The sequence below is a fragment of the Pyrgilauda ruficollis genome, unplaced genomic scaffold (genome assembly GCF_017590135.1).
Source record: "Pyrgilauda ruficollis isolate IOZ18807 unplaced genomic scaffold, ASM1759013v1 scaffold21, whole genome shotgun sequence".
Lineage (NCBI taxonomy): Eukaryota > Metazoa > Chordata > Aves > Passeriformes > Passeridae > Pyrgilauda > Pyrgilauda ruficollis.
The window spans coordinates 7782954-7790747 of record NW_024520318.1 but is presented as its reverse complement, the minus strand read 5'-3'; the positions used below and the strand labels follow the sequence as shown (position 1 = coordinate 7790747).

The window sequence follows — 7794 nt, the reverse complement described above, 5'->3', positions numbered from 1 at the left end:
GACTGCCTTTGCTGCACTGAATCTGCACCAAAACATTGAAACTCCCAGCAGGAGGTTCTCTGCCCGCTCAGGCTGCACGGCTTGGCTGCACACAGCCGGTGCAGCAAAACACATTCCCTGGGAGTGACAAAATGTCCTCCCTTCGGAGCCAGGGGAGACAAATAATCTCACCAGTCTTCATTTTCCCTCACTTCTCAAAAATTAGCAGTTAGGTTTTTATCAGTGTAGGTTTCTACTGAGATAGATTTTTCAGATAGTGATGGTTTTGTTTATTTAAGAAATCTCTTGCAGAAGCCACTGTCACAGTTTGCATATTTGAAATGCTTTACTGCAGTGTGATTTAATCGAACTTGGAGATGCTCAAAAATTATTAAAGGTAGGTTGTTCCTATACCAGTATCTTAGTTAACAAAATATTCGTGAATCTTCAGTTTATTACAAGTAAGTTTTTGTGTTACAAATGTAAATTGATGAGAGCCCTAGTAACAGCTGTCACCTGTTGTCTCTAAAACACTTAATGGCAGACTAAGAAAAAAATTTTAATTTTTAAAATGCAGTATTTTAGCATTTGGGCTAAAGGGGTAATCTCTGCTACTAATTTATTGTCAATTTACCTTTTCAGATAGTGCTGTAGTTCTGAAACAACAGTCGCAGATGTTACAGGAACAATGAATCTGAACTGATTCTAGTTGTAATGATTTTTTCTTGCTGCCAGAGGAGAGAGGGGGTTGTGTCATGAGATATTTAATTCAGCCACAGCTGAAGGTCTGCAGGAAAGAACAAGGGTGTTGGTGTTCCAGACTCAGGCTTCTCTGAGACAGGGTCAGGGAGCACTGCTCAGCTTGGACCAGGAATGGCTCATCCTGCCCAGCGGTGTGACTGCTGCCAGACCACAGTGAGAGCCCGGTGTAAACTTCAGTTTTCCCCTGTGGGGATCTCCATCTCTCCTGCACTCTCCAGCGGCTGCCAGTTCCTGTGGCTGATACCCAGGGAAGCTCTGTAGTGTGGAGCCTCAATCCATGCTGGACTGGGAACCAGGAGAGCAGGACTGTGTTCTTATTTCAGCCACTGACTCACTGTGACTTCAGACAAGTCACTTGGTAGATATTTGCCCGTTTCCTCCTATTTAAAGAGGTTGACAGCAGTCAAAACACTGCAAAATTTGTGGACACACTGATTTATAAATAATTTTCTCTGCTTGTTGGGAAAGTTGTCATTTCAGATGTAGACTAATTCTAGTTTTTTTAAGGTTTTTTTTTAACCTTTTATAAATCAAATATCAATACCTCAGAGTTACAAGGTTTCCAGCGTGTATTGTATCCTTTGTTGCAATGATTGTACCAGCTAGTTACCAGGAAATCTTAGCTTCAAGCTTAGTCAAGTCTTCATGCTGACTAAAAAATGAATACTCAAGTGGTTTTTGGCAGGACCTTTAAAATTTACCTACGATAGGGGGGAAAAAAGTTTATCTGGGCACAGAACTCTTTTATTGAAGTGACTTGTTGATATGTCCCTTGAAATAGGTACCATTGCACTCTCACAAGGTATATTCATTGCTGATAATCCTTTTCAAGCAGATCAGGAATTGTGTGTCCTGTTTGTAAAAAGTTCAGCTGTGCTCATTAGAATGCTGAACTACCAGCTTTTGCACAAAGTATATTCTCGACATCCTCAAGATACTTCAGCTTCTTGTACAGTCACGTTCCAGGTAGAGACTTTTACACACAAATGCCTTGCAGGTGAGTATCACTTAGTACCTCTATAATACTGGGGCATATCCTTCTGCCTAAGAATTCCATTTGGAAAATAATATGCACTACTGAATGCTGTGTTTAAAAAACCAACATTTTAGAAATTGGTAATTGAAACCTTGGTATTTATTTTTATGTGATCCAACTGAATTTCTTGGAAGAGAGCCTGGATTCTAAAAGCAATTTTGAGACATTTGATGTTAGCTTAAAGACCTGTTGATTATACAATGAATTAATATTAAAACAAACATGGATGTTATGGTTACACCAGAATACACCATGTATTTTATTATAGCAGTAATTAATAAAATACATCTGGAGTCCTGCTGGGTTTTAAAATCCTAATGGTTGCTGCATTTAACTTTAATCTGTGTCCTGGTTTCAGCTGGGAGTTAACTTTCCTCCTAGTAGCTGGTCCAGGGCTGTGTTTGGGAGTCAATGAGAGAATAATGTTGGTAACAAGCTGATGCTTTAGTTGTTGCTGAGTGCTGCTTGCTCTAAGTTAAAGGTTTTCCAGTTTCCCATACTCTGCTGGCAGACAGGTGTACAAGGAGCTGGGAGAGAGCAGAGCTGGGCCAGCAGACCCCAGCTGGCCTAAGGGACAAACCACACTACAGAACACTGTGGCAAGCACAGACATGGGGGAGGCTGGCCAGGAGCCACTGATCGCTGCTTGGGGACATTCTGGGCATCAGTCAGAGTGTGCTGAGCAACTGTAGTGTGCATCACCTGTCTCCACTGGGTTTCATTTCTCACAGTTGTATTATTATTTATTATATTTGATTTCAATTATTAAATTGTTCTTACTTCAACCCATGGGTTTTGCTCTTTTTTTCCTATCCTCCTCCCCATCCCAGCAGGAAGTGAGGGTGGTGGATGAGCAGTTTCATGGTATCTAATTGCTGGATGGAGTTAAACTGTGACGTTTTTGGTGCCCGATGTGAGGCACAAAGGGTGGAGATAACAGCAGATCTGACCAGACTGTGTAAAACAGATTTGTTACAAGCATTCATTATATTAATTTAATACTCAGTGGCCACAGTGTTGTTTGTTCTCAGAGCTGTTGTGCTTGTTCCCAGGTTTGTGTCATGTGATGATGCCCTTGGTGTCCAAGTTGCCTTTGTGCTGGTTATCACCTCTGAGGGCTGGGCTAAGGTCGATTCTGTTGTACTTTATTACACTGGCCTATGATATGATAGAACTGCTGGTTCTGAAACACAGAAAAAAACAATCACAAATGGGGGTTCTTCTGGGAAAACTGGTGTTCCAGTCTCCAGGGGGAAGTTCCCCACACAGAGGAAGAGCTGATCTTACTCCTGATCCTATGGAAAAAAATTCAAATAAATTTTTACAAGAAGCAGGGAATCCTAAGACCAGTACTAGAGGGGCCCTGCCTCCAGCCAGGTGGAGGAGAGGGACAGCCAGGTTTGTAGGACTGTGTGGATCAGATGGCCTGGCACAACAGACCCACAGGAGTGTAAGGCTCTAGCAGATACCTGTGCACAGTGCATCCTAATGCCATCAAGCTGTAAAGGAGCAGATCCCATTTTCCTTCACTCCCCATCCTACTGGATGTGAGCAGCTGTGTGATACTCAGCTGCCAGCTGGGGTTAAACCATGACAGCCTCTTTTCCTTTAAACAGTTCTGGTGCCACAGCAAAGCTCCAAAGAGTGGTGAAAAAGGCCAAAGAGGGATGCAGCTGTCAGCCTTTCTGAAAAGGAAGGTGACATCTTCTCCTGGACTGTCCCCTTCTGCTCACTCACACACAGGAACACTCAGCGACCAATACTGGGTGGGATCTGCCACCAAACACCCCAAGCCTGTTCAGTGTCCTGGGCTAAGCATCCCAGAAACATCAGACACAGCTGCTGCTCTACAGAGTTGTAAAATGAGGTAAAATACAAGAATAAACCCATTTAAACCCAGCGCTGTTACATACAAATGTGGTTAATACACATTTTCCTTGAGACCTGTCCCACTATTGTTGCAGGCAGCCAGTCACATGCACAGAGGTTACAATTAGGACAATATTTTTGGCCAGGTGGTGTAGACATGAGCCAAAGAATCAGTTTGCTGTTACAAGGAGGAGTGGAAAAGGCTGAATGTGTGTAACATGACAGGAGCCAAGAGCCATCTTACTACTCTTGCCTTGTACATCTGCAGTGTGCCTACCTTCAAGGCAAAAGACTCTACCTCCAATATAAGTTAACTTAAATTATTGTTTTGTATACCAATACCAAAGTATGTGCTTTGCATTGGGATGGCTGATTTTTATTACACTGAACAATTACAGATGGCATAATTTAATCATTTAATCATGAAGCTGTGATGGTGCTGTGTGGATCACAGCTTGGGAAAGTTTCAAAGAATTCTGGTTACAAGCATTGTACCTTGTATTACAGAAGTTCTGAACTAAAAAATGTCCATATAAAAATCAACTAGCTATGTCAATTCTTATTGCCCTCCCATCTGCTAACTCATATTACTTAAAATACCTTGCTTTTAGTACACATATCTCAGTACTTACTAGTTTAAAAAAAAACCAGAAGCCTAGCAGTCTGTTGCCTTTCAGGTGTCCTGGGAAGTCTCAGTTTATTCAGGCTAGTTTAAAAAAAAAAAAAAAACAGAAGCCTAGCAGTCTGTTCCTTTTAGGTGTCCTGGGAACTCTCAGTTTATTCAGGCCTGCCAGAGTATGGGGGAACACATGCAAAATTTCCAGATTTTCTTAGCCTCTCTGACCTGATTTTGCTTTGTCACATACAGTTGTCCTGCTCCCTCCCAGAGATGCTGTCACATGGAAAACTGCTCCTAACAGTGCCTCCTTGGACTGGGTGTAGTAACTTGTTAACCTCTTGTGTAATGCAGGAAGGATGAAAAACTTAATAGAAGGTGAACACCCTTCCCTGCAACCTATCAACAACAATCTTCTGATATTGGTGCTGTGTCACTGCAGGTTAAATTGCTCAGACACCTACAGGAAGACTCACTGTTTACTTCCTCTGTGCTTCCTTCAATGCAGAAAAAACCCCACACTGGGCTGATAGAGACATTCCAACTGTATCAGCTGAACAGCACAACAGGAGACCATTGGGTCTGCACCTCTGGATGCCTACAGAGTGGCATTAACTACCCTTGTGCAGGATAGCTCATGGGACTTTGTTCTCTCTTAACCATGGGGTCAGTTTGCAGGCAAAGGGTCATAGCTGTAATCACCCTATGGCTGTTTACATCAGTACATGATGATTTGGTGGTTTCATTTGCTAGAGCACAAAGTAAAAAGATCTGGTTAGAAAGACATGTCCAGCCCAAGCTGCCCCAGGTTATTGTTATCCTTCATAAAGCTTTGGGCCTCTTCCTCAGAAAGTGCTCTAAGTTCTCAGCCAGGGGATTACACTAAATGGATTCTGCTTTGACCGAACATGAGACTTATTTGTCTGCTCAAGAAGAGAGCTCAGGTCAGTGTAAACCAGCTCAGTGTTATATTCAGTTATGCACTTGACACAGTTGGTTTTAAAAAAATAAAATCACTGCCTCATTTTCCTGGGGTTCACATGAGAAGATAAAACATCATTGGTTCACACAACAAAACAAGGCAAGTGTGTCAGCCTTAAAATAAACTGAACAAGTCATCGTGTTACCCTGGTCACGGTGATTATGCTGCGTGCACGTTGCACAATGAAATTTCCTTCTCGTCTGTGTCACTGAGGGCACGTGTCACATTCACAAGCAGCAGAGCTGGGTCTCCCTGCTCTGACCTGGGCTCCATCCTGCAGGGAGCTGCACAAAAGGCAACGTGTAACAGGCCCAGTTCAGGTAACTTACGCTTTTTGGTGGCCTCATGCTGCCTCCTGGCTTATAAAGCATCTGGTTTTGCTAAGAAATGGTGAGAGTGAGATTCAGACAGCACACACAGCATGCAAGTACCCATCTCCATCTGTAGGCAGGACCAACCAGGATATGGGTGGAATTGGGGCAATCTGGCTGTGTCCTGAAGTGTGTGCCTGCCCACTGCAGTGAGCTGTGTTTGGAGAATAACTCAGTCTAGTCAGACCATGGTGGCCAAGAGCTCTGGGTAAGGTAACCTCAGATTCAGAAATTCAGCCATATCCCCATGGAAGCACTCTGGAAACCAATACAGAACACTGCAGCTCCCACTAAAATCAGTAATGCTAGACTTATGACCTAAATGGCAGCAGGAAGTCACTCCTTTTCTCAGGTACAGTATCACCTGAGGAGTGATCTTGAATTGGAAAAAAACCCACAAGAAATAGTATGCATGCTGTGAATAGCAGCAATATGTATTTCACATTTTTAACTGTAATTCATTTTTATAACTTATATCACAGGATTATCTCGTTATCTGCCCTGCTCAGAAGTGGTTAAGTATGATTTTCCATACCTTCTACAACTGGAATTCATAATACAGAGCAATCTAGTAAGTTAGGGAGATCAAACCAAAAGCCAGTCAAAAAACCAAACACAAATACAGTGTGTCCCCATACACTCAAAAAAACCACTAAGAGTCCCTGCATTACAAGAAACCTGCAAGACCTGCAGGTATTAGAAAAAAACAAGTCACTTTAAAAATCCTCTTTCTCTCCTGAGGAGTCTCCTGCATGCACAGCTCATCCCTTATTATTGTTACATGTCACAATAATTCTCCAGGTCTAAACTGTGTCTTCAGCTGGCAGGAGGGCTGTCACAGCATGTTACAGTGATGGCAATTAGTTACCTCAATCAAAGAGATTTCCAGGTTTGGCTTTGCCTCCCCTGCCGTGGTTACAAGGGCAGGGCTGGTGTGCAGTGTTCATGGCTGTTCACTGGCCAATTTGCATCCACCCCCAATTTCAAAATTATGCTCTTTGGTACGATTCAAGGTATCCAGGCAACTGCTGTCTCCAAGAATAGCTGAATTTAGCTATATTCCCATATACTTGATATCAAGCTCTTAATTTTACTGTTTCATACACCAGCAAAATTGGACACTTCACAGGACAGGCCTGATTTTCCTCACCAAATACAACTGAACTCCTTACACTCCCATCTCAGCTTTGCTCTGATTTTCAGGAAAGTAAGCAAGAAACAATTCAGACCCTTTTCTATAAAAACACATACATAAACTGTGGACATCCATGATGAGGAATGGCTTTTTGAAGTCTTAATTTCTCTGCCGTGTGTGCAATCATACCAGTCATAATAAATACAGAAGCTTACTTTAATAGCTCCAATCTCAGCAGGAGATGAGAGAACAAGATCAGATCTCAAACCTTTGTCCTTCACAACAGCAGTTTGCCACCACTGTGAGTTTTATCAGCAAGTATTTTGCTTCCCCAAACTCCCTCGGCTGCCAAAAGCCTGCAGTAGGTAGAGTAAGCTTTCCTGGGAAAAAACAACTGTCTGGGATAGTGGTACAAACCGTGATTTAACCATTGCAGCCCCTTCTGCTAGCACAGCTGTGCTACTGCAGGAAGAGCTACATCTGCCCACAGCTGCCCAGAGCAGATCACAGCCTGGAGCAGGGAAATCAGGGAAATCTTACAGGTGTGGAGGCGCTCCTCTGTAAAGCTGCTGCCCCGAGCCTTCACCTTCCCCAGGTCTCCGTGGCTGCTCAGCAAGCGATTTTGCCTCTTCTGCGAATCCATCCTGGAAAGCCCGGGGGATTTTCCCACCTCACCCTTTCCGGGTTCAGGCCCCTAAGAACGGCGGCCACACGACCCTGGCGCTCACACTGGCGGCTCGAAAAGCGTTTGACCTTTTGATACTGACGAAATAGGAACACATAGGGAGTCTTCCCGACAGAACAGCGGGTCCCGGGGTGAGGAGCCGCTGGGACCCCGCACCCCCGCCTGCCCCCGCCGCATCCCCTCGTAGCCCCAAGCCCACCCCGTAACAGCCTCCAGGAGGCCGGGAGTGACTTTTCCCTTCCCTTCCCTGCTCGGGCTGAGGCCGCCCCGGTGCTCGCCGCGACCTCAGCGCCGAGCGAGGGCCGCCCGCCGCTCGCTGCCGCCGCTCCCGGGGAACGCGGCCGGGGCCGCCCCCCGTG

The 7794-nt window shown here is 44.4% G+C and overlaps 1 long non-coding RNA gene across 1 annotated transcript; it reads right to left on the bottom strand.

The window, feature by feature from the left end:
* Positions 1-494: 494 nt before the first annotated feature.
* Positions 495-7794, bottom strand: LOC121353807. Its single transcript, XR_005955198.1, has 3 exons — positions 7635-7794; positions 7291-7512; positions 495-2960 (listed from the first exon to the last, which is right to left on the bottom strand). It is a non-coding gene; the product is annotated as an uncharacterized LOC121353807 (long non-coding RNA).